Below are 12,533 nucleotides of genomic sequence, written 5' to 3'. Positions count from 1 at the left end.
GAGGGCTCTCCTTACCCTACCAAATGCAGATCTTTTGTGAAGAGAAATGGTCAGTTAAAATACAGCGATTGTTCTGTTCTCAGCAGAGCAAGAAAATGAGTGTGTAGGGTGAAGGATAAATGAATACAAGATCTTTGGAAGTTGTTTGAAAGGAGACCACACTGCCTATCTTTATTTAACTCTTAATGAACAAACTAAACAAATGTTAAGGGGAGAGTTCTTAGAGAGAAAGTTTTTGAAAAAGTAGAGATGTGATTCCATTCACATCTTTGGGAGCTAGAAGGCCACAAATCTCATGATAAGTTTTTAAAAATCTTGAAATATCTACAATAACTTTTTTTTGTTTGTTTTTATTTTCAAAAATGTTGGGAGCAAACATTCCAAACAGTTTCTAACAGTCCCACTCCCGGCGGAGCTCAGTTCCTGAGTGTGTGTCCAAGGACAGTAACCCTGCCACTCACATCTTTTCTTTCTATGCACAGCTGTGGAAGGCATGTGACACTGAACAATTAAGATAAATATTTCAAGCTTTTAAAATGTTCCCCTTGTTGGGGCTCAGAAAACAACACCCCAAAATATGGTGCTTTGGCGTGCTGAGTACTTTGAACTTTAGGACATTGGAAGGCCTCAGAAGCAGCCTCAGAAGAAAAGTTCTCTCAGAATTCTCCTGCCTTCCTCTCCCCCTCCCTCTTTCTCCGCCAAAGTGAGTCATAGAAACCAGAATTCCTCTTCCCCAAGGTGGATCACAGAAGCTAAAACTCTTCTCTCCCAAAAATGGCCATAAAACGTAGAAAGGATACTCTCTCCCTTCTCTTTTGAAGACTCGTATTCCAGAGGGGTCCTGCCCTGCAGCTGGGGGAGGGAATGCTACACAGAGAGACGGAGAAGGATCTGAACAGGATCTGAACAGACAGGTCTTGCTGAGTTCTCCCCTTCAGTCTTTTAGCCGTAGATCATACTCTGCCGTCTGATTTTATTTCTCTACGGCTGTCCATTCTTCATTGAAGCTAAGCATAAAAATAGACAGTTTTCCCTGGGCCATTGAGTCTTCATTTTTGAAATCTCCTGTTTGTCACTTAAAACTTTGATTGAGTAAACTTGTTATGCTTTTCTCTTGTTAACTTGTCTTTTGTTATAGGAGTGTCAGCCATGACCTTTATGATGGGTGAGAAAAGGTATCACACATTTTTCTCCCCATACTCTTAAAGTTCTATGATAGACTTAAAGTAAAAGCAACCATTTTTGTTTGTCAATTAAAAATTTAAAAAATTATTTAGAGCATTTTAGTATTTTGTGTATTTATTTTGAATTTATTTATTTATTTTTGAGACAGGGTCTTACTTTATTACTCAGGCTGGAGTACAGTGGTGTGATCACTACTTATTGGAGCCTTGACTTCCTGCACTTAAGTGATCCTCTTGCCTCAGCCTGGGACCACAGGTGTGCACCACCATGCCTAGCTATTATTTTTATATTTTGTAGAAACAAGGTCTTGCTATATTGCTCAGGCTGGTCTCAAACTCCTGGCCTTAAGTGATCCTCCCGCCTTGCCCCCCAAAAGTGTTGGGATTACAGGTGTGAACCACTGAGCTTGGCCCTAATTTTGTTTTAAATTGTTTATTTTTGCATTGCTGACACATGTCTATAAAACACAATTAAAAAGATACTGGAAAGTAAACCTACCTTTTACTCCTGTCCTCCTCTGGCAACCTTGGTTTCCAGAAGTTAATATCTTTATCTGTTTTTAGTGTAACTTTCCAAACTCATTCTATACATATACAAACATGTCTTACAAATGACCACATGTCTTAAATTTTATCTTACATCTTTTTTTCACTTAAGAATACAGCCCTTGAACAACATGGGTTTAAACTGTGTGGGTCCACTTACATGTGGATTTTCTTCTGCCCCTGCCATCTCTGAGACAGGAAAACCAACCCCTTCTCTTCCTCCTCCTCCTCAGCCGACTTCATATGAAGACAAGACAAATAATACCTTTATGATGATCCACTTCTACTTAAAGAATAGTAAGCATATTTTCTCTTCCTTAGGATTTTCTTAAAAACATTTTCTTTTCTCTAGATTATAAGCATATACATACTATAAGGTTATACATATTATAAGAATACAGTACATAGTGCATATAACATAAAAATATGTGTTAGTTGACTGTTTATGCTATGAATAAGACTGATTATAGGTGGATTTTTGACTATGGGGAGGGTCAGCACCCCTAATCCTGTGTTGTTCAAAGGTTAACTGTATGTTATAGGTGGATTTTTGACTATGGGGAGGGTCAGCACCCCTAATCCTGTGTTGTTCAAAGGTTAACTGTATGTCTTATTCTAATCATTATATGTAGAGCTATCTCCTTCTTTTAAAAGCTGTATATTTTATTATAAAGAAGTATGGTCATCCTTTGGTAACCTTGGCAGATTGGTTCCAGGACCTTTAGGAATACCAAAATCTGTAGATACTCAATATCATATATAAAATGATGTAATATTTGCATATAACCTATGGACATCCTCTTGTATACGTTAAACCATCTCTAGATTACTTATAATACTTAATACAATGTAAATGCTATGTAAATAGTTATACTGTGTTTTAAAAGGATGTATTTTTTAACTTGCAATGTAATTTTTTATTGTTTTTATTTATTTATTTATTTGTGTGGATAATTTCAATCTGCAGTTGGTTGGTCCCACAGATGTGGGATCTACAGATATTCTATATCTGTTCTACCACATTTAAGAAATCCCCTGTAGATTTGCCTTTAGTTATTTATAGTTCGTAACATTGCAAACAATTTTGCAATGACCTTGAAAATACATAATCTTAGCCATGTGACAGTGCATTAATAGAAGAACTACCTAGGTGTGTATTTTCTGGGATAAAAGGTATTTGTATTTTAAATTCTGATAGATCTTGCTATATTACTGTTCAAAGAGATTGTGTCAGTCATTCATATGTGAGAATGTCTGCTTCATGTACCCTCACCAACACAATGTTTTACTAAACTCTTTGATATTTGGCCACACTGAAAAAATTACATTTTGGCAGTTCTCTATTTATGAGTAAAGTTAAGCATTGCATCATGTCTTTAAGAGTCATTTATATTTCTTCTTCTTCTTCTCTCTTTTTTTTTTTTTCCTAGAGACAGGGTCTTGTTTTCTTGGCCAGGCTGGTCTCGAACACCTGGCCTCAATCAATCCTCCCTCCTGGATTTATCTTTATAGATCTTTCTACTGGGTTGCTAGTCTTACTGGTTTGCAGGTATTCTTTACATATTAAGGACATTAGACTTTTGTGATATGTATTGAAATATATTCTCTACTTTAAAACATTTTTGACTTTTTAATGATATTTATGATTTTCTTTTGACTTTATTTTTGACATTTTTTGTCATACAGAAATTTCTGAGTTTTAGGCCAGGCATGGTGGCTTATGCTTGTAATCTCAGCACTTTGGGAGGCCGAGGTGGGAGGATCACTTGAGATCAGGTGTTTGAGATCTGGCCAACATGGCGAAACTTTTCTCTACTGAGAATACAGAAAGTAGTTGGGCATGGTGGTGCACACCTGTAATTCCAGCTACTCTGGAGGCTGAGGCATGAGAATTGCTTGAACCTGGGAGGTAGAGGTTGCAGTGAGCCTAGATCACACAATTTCAATCCAGCCTGGGTGACAAAGTGAGACTCTGTCAAAAAAAAAAAAAAAGAAATTTTTGAGTTTTATTATATGGGGTTAAATTTATATTTTATTGGTTCAGAATTTTTTGTGTGCTTAGAAATGCTGCCCACTTTGATATTATTAAAAGTAGTCTTCCCATGTTTGTTTTCTGATACTATTTTTTTCATTTTTTACTAGAAACATTGCATACATCTAAAATTTAAATTAGCATAAAGAATAACAACTTTTAGATCTTTCCATACCTGTGATTTTTTTTCTGTTTCTTTACTCTTTGTTCATTTCCATATTATTTACTTTGACTTTTTTCAAACCTTAGACTCCATGTTTCTTAATATGTCTTCACATATGTCTATTCTCATTCATTCTCCTTCTTAGTTTTCTTTTATGTGATTATTTTGTGTTTATTTTTCCTACTCCCTGATCTCTGTGTGCTCATTTTGTTCTTTGGCTATCTAGCCATCTTCTCCAATTTTTAGGAGATGTGCTCTATGACCTTGTATATAGTTTTAAAATTTTGCTGTTGATCTAGTCTGTCCAAATTTTCATATATTCACAGCACTGTCTCCATAGTGTGTTTTATACATTTGCTGGTTGTTTTTTGCATTACATTTGTTTTATATTACAAGAAGAAATGTCTTTATTTTCTTTCTGCAGTACCTTTGTATAATTCCTATGCTTATTCATTTTTGGCTATTACTTAGTTTTTGATAAGGTATATTTACTGGAGCTTCATGTGGTGAGAAGAATAAAGATTATGTTCTAGGCTATAAGAATCCCACTTAAGGAAGTGAGATAATGTGAGAGTGAGCAATTTATTTTAGCATTTACTTTTTCTAACAACATTTGACACTGCAGAATTAGTTACAATGCTGAGCTTTTCTTCTTCACTAGCTTGACAAACAGACTGTGTCTTGCAAACGTGACTGGTTAGTGTGTTTCTCGAGATTTAGTGCTGCTTTAGTTCTAGGAAAGTTATTGTCATCTTATTGTTCCAGAAAGGGGATGTTTGTTCTTACCTCTCAATTTAGGCCAGTGATTATGGAGAACTGTTCTTTGGGCAGTCTCTGAAATCTGCAACCATAGGCATCGTCTTTCTATGGCACCCCTCTTGGACCTTCAATGCATTGATTAGCCCTTCCTTGAATTTTTTATTCTAGGTTATAGATGTTGTGTGGCTAATCTTATGTGTAAAATTGACTGACAGTGAGGTGCCCAGATATTTGGTTAAACATTATTTCTGGATGTGTCTGTGAAGATGCTTCTGGATAGACTAATATTTGAACTGAAAGACAGAGGAAGACAGATTGCCCTCCCCAATGTGTGTGGCCCTCATCCAGTGCATTGAAGGACTAGAAAAGAATTTTTTCTCTCTGTCTGTCATTGAGCTGGGACATTGATCTTCTCCTGCCTTTGAATTCTGTCTCGAACTAGAACTTATACCATGGACTCTCTTGGTTCTCAGAGCTTCAGACTCAGACTAGATGGTGTCATTGGCTCTCCTGGATCTCCAACTTGATGGCTGCAAATCTTGGGACTTCTTAGCCTCCATAATCATGTGAGCCAGTCAATTTCTTATAGTAAATCAATATCAATATTTATCTCTATATATCCAGAACCAATATGGTTCTGTTTCTCTGCAGAACCTAGACTAATACAGATGCCTCCAACATTTGTCAAGAATGAGCTTAAGTTTCTATTTCTCAGTCTTCTTGTTGCTGTTGGGTGATTTTGAAGAGGATAAAGGTAAAACCCCCACCTTTAAAATTAGAGTCTAAGATCACACTTCAGGCTACAAGAAAATCTTTTAAACATTTATGGTCGTGAGTAAAAGTAATTTTAGCCTGTGGGTACTTAAAGGACAATAAATATGTACCAACTTTCATCTTATAGCCCAAGGATTAGTATGTACAGAACTTATATCAAAGATGACCTGAAAGCTACTGCCACCAAGGCTAGCTTTCTGACACCTGAGAGATTTATTGTAATGATTTACTAGAACAAACAGCTGGCAATACTATCCTTACAAAACAACATGGTATCTTTATTCTTGTTCTTATAACATAGACATCTACTTTTATCTTCATCTCTATGTCCTTATCCTGCAAGGGAAGGGGAATCTAATATTTACAGATCACCTATTATATTTTGGCATAAGTGATTTTGAGGCAAGTTCATATTCACTTACAAAACCACTAACTGCACCTTAAGAATCTGGTATCCCAAAGAGAAATAGTAAAACCAGTTGTACCATTTTGACAAGACTGCCAAATTCTACTTTTAACCATGGTAAAAATCAGCATACATAAAGGAATGAAGAAACATGCTTTTATGACCACAATTTTGAAGGAATGATAGGAGTGGGTGCAAGTATTTGAACATAAATTCTTGATACTTGAATACACTGAAACCAGTCTAGAAGTAAGCTAACAACAATTTGTCTGCTCTTCATGTACTGGAAAATTCTTAAGATGAGACAGTGTGGTGGCAGCTCTGTCAGGAGGAGGAAGAAATGGATGACTATAGATCCTCGCCAAGTGTCTAAAAACAGTGTTCAGAATTCCACCCATCAACCTGAGGAGATGAGTAACTGAGACCACATTATACCTATATTTTCTGAAGTGAAAACTGTCAACATTACTGTCACTGAGAATGTTCTGACTGAGATGGAAGGAGATTTTTGGCACTTCACAATCTGTTAGCTCATATTTCCACAGCTCTGGGGAAATGGCCTCAATGCTTCAAAACCCAATACTTGGATTGTCAGGGAGAAATCAGGGTCAGAAGTAGAATCATTGATCCAGTACTTTCAAAGTTCCAGAAGAAAGAAACAATATATGGTGTCAACAGAACTGACTGAGAAAGAAAGGGAGGGTATTGTTCAATATTAATTATTTGATGTCTATTTATTATTATTCCATGCACTATTCCAGATGCTGCAAATATAACAGTGAGAAAGCAAGCAAATCTCCTACCCTTAAGAGACTTACATTCATGCTTTGTGTATTTATGTGGTGATGGGAATAGGAGAGATGATACGAACATATAGTATACAAGTAAAAAAAACAAAGTAATAAAATAGATGGAGCATAGAGAGTGATTAGCAGGATGGTGGTTCTTTAGAAAGGGTAGTAGAGTGTCCCCTCTGAGGAGGTGTCATTTAAGGTCTGACATAAGCCATGGTATACATGATGTGTATAAGTTGTTATAGATTGCAGTTGATCTTATCAGAGTGAATCAGGCAGTGATGGGCTAGGGAGCTGACACAGGCTATTATCGTTGAGGAGCTGAGTACTGAAGCAGTCATTTCTTTGATGTTACTTCAGTTTGATGCATGTTTTATATATGTACACAGAAAATTTAATGATGATGTTTTAAATAAGAACAAAGAATTTTGTGAACATGTTTTTTTTTTTCATGTAGCGACTGTGGTTTTTACATGGAGAATTTAGTGTCCAAGTTTTATACCTGTACATAGAGATCAAACATTTTTCTATGTGTCTTCTCCTGATGTACAAAACGTTCACAAAACTAAAAATATTGGGTACTTGAGTCTACAAAGCACAGACAATCATTGTCTCATTTAATCCTCACAATATGATGCTGATGGGTAGATGTTATTATTACCTTTGTTTCATATAGAGGAAACTTAGGCATACGCGAGCACATTAAGCCAGCTCTTGAGCTGGGGGGATGATGCAATACACATCATTTGGCATTAAATTTGACCTTCTTTCCACCAAACACGAAACTGTGTGTGGATACTACTTAAGTATTTTGAGAGAAGAAGCCTGCATTAAAACATGTTCAGGCTCTCTATAAAAGAGTCATATAATACAGACATGTAATACTGAAGCAACAAAATGTCTAAATGTTAGAACTATTTTGATTCTGGTTTGACAGTAAGTTTATTTTGTAGTGTAATGAGGCTTGACTTCAGATAGATAATGCCTTTGCTTGATACACTTTAGCAGAACATTGCTGAGATCTTCATTTTAAGGTGTGTAATCTAAAGGAATAAACAAACTGCCTTAGTACAAATACTATGCAAAATATTAGTTATTGAATTGCCAGTACATTAAAAATACAATCTGTTTTAAAAATGGGAATACACACACACACACACACACACACACACACACACACAGACACACATATATACGTAGGCAATATTATTTTTTCTTTTCCCAGGAACTCAAAATGCTTCAGGAACTTTTCCTCAGACATTCTCAAAGCAATATGCCTTTGGGCTGAGATTAAGCACAGTACATTCATTAAAAAATGTTCAATTTTGTTGTTTCTAGGTAGTTCTGCTGCCAGGAATGGTGGAGAAGCCACCCAGATTTAAATTCTTTTTTTCTTGAGTGATTTTGTCCTTACACTTTCAGAAGTTTATTGAGCTGGTGCTTCCCCTCTGCCTGACTTATCATAACATATTCTTGGGACAGACTCTGGTATTCATTAGTCTTGAGGTAAAAATGACTGATAACAGCTTAAAGTATTTATTCCCCAGTGGATAATTATATTTTCATTAGGATCAAAAAACAACTCAAACTGTAGAATTTCAGATACCACGAAAGGAAAATAGGAGGAACCTTTTGGAAATTACAAAAGGCAGTTTTATAATCTACTTATTTCTAAGGTCAGCTGCTTTTGAGCAATTGAAAACGGTACTTTCCGTAAACTGTCAGAAAAACTTTACTATTTTAATGATGCACAAAATAAAACGCATGTCTGCTGGGTTTTCTCACAGCCTTAGCTTTCTTCTCTACCTCATGGCCATGCAAGTTCTGACATGCACTGAAGTAATTAAATACCATGAAGCATCCTCCAATTTTGTTCATGCTCAGCCAAATTCATATCTTCTTCCACACCTCTCAGTAGGTGTGGAGCCAGAGCCTGAAGGAAGATCGCACACATTAGTCCCTCCAAAAATGATGAGCTAGTCATCATCCAAGTAACGTTTCTTCCGGAGCGGGGCCATTTCCGTAGTCACAGTGTGTGTGGGGACTTCTCCCTGAAAATTTTGTCCTAATGAACTTTGGTTAAACTAAACATCAAAGGAAACCTTAGAAAAAAGAAGGAGGAATAATATGAATAATAACAACAGGAGGCATGATTGTTAAGCATTTTATTCCTGCTATCTCACATAGTCCTCACAATGAACTATGAGGCTGATACTGTTATACCTACAGTAGTCCCATGTTATCCATGGGGCATACGTTCCAAGATGCCCAGTGGATGCCTGAAACCTCGGATGGTACTGAATCCTAAATATGCTATGGTTTTTCTTACATGTACACACCTATGATACGTTTAATTTATAAATTAGGCACAGTAAGAGACTACCAACAACTAATAATAAAATAGAACAACTATAACAAAATACTTTAATAAAAGTTATATGAAGTGGTCTCTTTGTCTCAATATCTTACTGTATTGTATTCACCCTTCTTCTTGTACTGATGTGAGATGGTAAAATGCCTGTGTGATGAAATGAAGTGAGATGAATGATGTAGACACTGTGATGTTGTGTTAGGCTGCTTTATTTATTTATTTATTTATTTATTTATTTATTTAGAGATGGAGTCTGGCTCTGTCCTCCAGGCTGGAGTGCCATGGCACAATCTCTGCTCACTGCAGCCTCTGCCTCCTGGGTTCAAGTGATTCTCCTGCCTCAGCCTCCAGAGTAGCTGGGACTACAGGAGCACCACCATGCCCGGCTAATTTTTGTATTTTTAGTAGAGACAGGATTTCACCATGTTGGCCAGGCTGGTCTCGAACTCCTGACCTCAAGTAGTCTTCCCACCTTGGCCTTCCAAACTTCTGGGATTACAGGCATGAGCCACCATGCCTGGCTTATTTATTTATTTTTATTTATTTATTTATTTATTTATTTATTTTTGTTTACTCTAGAGACAGGGTCCTGCTCTGTCACTAAGGCTGGAGTGCAGTGGCACAATCACACCTCACTGCAGCCTCCCCCTCCTGGGCTCAAGCAATTCTTCCGCTTCAGCTTCTCAGAGTAGCTGGGCCTAGAGGTGCATGCCACCATGCCGGGCTAGGCTACTACTGACATTTTGACAATAGTCAGAAGGAGAATCATCTGCTTTAGGTGATCCTGGATCATTGAGTGAGGAAGTCTCTGGTTGGATGTCAGCAGCAGATGACATAGATGACTAACAGGCAAATAGCACAGACAGCGTGGGTACATCAAACAAGGAATGGTGCCTGTCCCAGGAAGGCAGAGTGGATAATGTGAAATGTCATCACCCTACTCAGAATGGTGTGCAATTTCAAACTTATGAAGTGCTTACTGCTGCAATTTTTTATTTAATAGTTTGGACCATGATGGACCCTGAGTAACTGAAACTACAGAGAGCAAAACTGCTAACAAGGAGGGACTACTGTATACCTATTTTACAGATGGGGAAATGGAGGCACAGCGTAATTATGTGACTTGCCCCAGATCACATACACATTCTATTGTTTGAGCTTGTTTTTTGATCCTTATGAAAATGTAAATGCCCATTAGGGAGTAAATACTTTAAGCTGTTATCAGTCATTATTTCCTCAGTACTAATGAAGGTCAGAATGTGTCTGGAGAATATGTTGTGATAAGTCAGGCAGAGGAGAGGAAGTCCCAGCTCAATAGGCATCAGGGAATGACATTTAAACTTACATGCAGCTCACTCCAACATCCGTTTCTTAGTCTGTCATGTATGCTGAGGACGTGAGCATCAGTGGAAGGAGACGGGAGTATTTATGTCAGGCCTTCCCAAGTGGGTGCTTGTTTCCTAGACCCCAGGTATGGCATTTTATTCCTGTTGCTACCTTAAAGTAGTTTCTTAATGAAGGTAATACCCTGAGGATGGAGATGAGGATACAAATAATAATAACAGTGATTCGTTTTTTTTCCTGCCTCTTACCTTGTATTTCCTTAGCATTTTCATCAAATATTTTGGTTAGTACTTGTCCTAATACATATTCACTTATCACCAGACTATAAGTTCCTTGACGGCAAGGACCACGATTTTATTTCCTTTTTTTCCTTTCTTCTTCTTATTTTATCCCCTTCCTACTTACCTTTGTCGTTTTCTTCCATCCTTCCTTCCTTTTTCCTACTAGGGAGGCCTATAAGAATCTATGTTGGAACTCAACCCCAGAGCCAGTGGGTTTTTAGTAGCAATAGTGAACCCAAAGCTCACTGGTTTACACTGCAGCCTTTTGTTCTTTATGTTTCTTTAAAAGTTCCGTTGGATAATGGTTTTTCATATGGTTAATGTGCCACCTGCTGAGCTCTCCTGTGGACTTTTGCTTTGAATATTTTAGTCTTTTACTATGATTGGAGTATCACTTGATAAAATTGGAATTATTTGTTTTCTTATATTTGATATGTAAGATTTGTGTACTTTAATGTGCGTTAAAGTTTAATATTGTGGAAGAACATGACTCAGAATATCCCTGGTGCCAAGTCACAGAGATAATTTTGACCAGCAGAGAGCTTTCAGGGGTTGATTGGTGGGTGATGCCTGTTAATGATAGGAAAGACCCATGGAGGAAGATGAGATCACCAGCTGAGTGTTATGACTGCAAACATCTCCAAATTATTCCTCTTGATAATGGTCCCTGATGCTCATAGATGGAAAGATGTTGTTACGGTGATGGGATAATGATACTGCAATATGCTGATGAGTCTGGTATAATGATACTGCAATATGCTGATGAGTCCGACTTGTAAATACTTCTCTGAAAGCCTAGTCCTGTAAGAAGGGTGAGAGATGAAGAGTTATCTAGTCCCATGACTCTAGTGGAATATTGACCACATTTTCCTGATAACCACAAGGAAGCCAAAAGTACTTGGGTTCAGAAGTGGTGGGAGAGAGGTCTCATGGTTCCACTGATACTTACATAATCATTCATTTATGAATGAGATTACAGGAGAATACAATATAGGATGATTTGTACTTTGTTAAAGGATAAGCAAAGGTTCAATATACACCCATAGAATGGGCCTCGTGTACCTGCGGATGGGTTAAGAAAGGCTTCAGGAAGAAGTGATGTTTTAGATTAGTTCTGAGTATAATGTAGGAATTTGCCAGGTAAAGGAGGAAGAATGGAGCTGGGAAAGATGTAACAGGCTTTGAAAGGGAGTTATAGAGAGTTTAAAATAGTCCTGAGAATCAAGTAATAACAAAGAATGAAAGAGTCCTAGATTTAGCAATGAAGAGTTTGTAATGATCTTGGGAAAGTGTTCTCATCTTTGGAATTAAGAAAGGAAAGATATATGATAACCTATGAGGACTACATAGCCGATGAGAAAGTGGAGATTAAATTTTGTAAGGTTTGCCTATGAAATGGATGATAGTGTTGGGGTGGTGATGTTTTTAAGGGAGCTTAAAATTTTGGAGTTATGCTTTTTATTGAAGTATTACATATATGCAGTAAATGAACAGAAGTATGATGAATTTTCTCAAAGTAACCATTCTCCAGACCAAGACATGGAAGGTTTAGCTCTTCCGAGGCCTCCCTCATCCTCCCTTTCAGTCATTTCCCAGTTCCCAAAGGTAGCTACTCTTCTATTGCCATAGACTGGTTTTCCTGCTTTCGGATTTTACGCAAATTGAGTCACATAGCATGTGCTTTTTGTTTCTGGTATTTTTAATCAATGTCCTATCTATGAGATTCATCCATATTGTCAGATAGAGTCATATTTTGGTCTTTTATATTGCTGTCTAATGTTCTATTTTATTATTATTTCACACTTTCTAATCTACTATTGATGAACATTTAGGCTTTTTCCATTTTTGTTTGCTATGAAAAAATAATGTTGCCTTGCAA

Source organism: Pan troglodytes, chromosome 11 (genome assembly GCF_028858775.2).
Source record: "Pan troglodytes isolate AG18354 chromosome 11, NHGRI_mPanTro3-v2.0_pri, whole genome shotgun sequence".
Lineage (NCBI taxonomy): Eukaryota > Metazoa > Chordata > Mammalia > Primates > Hominidae > Pan > Pan troglodytes.
This window is presented reverse-complemented; position numbering follows the sequence as displayed.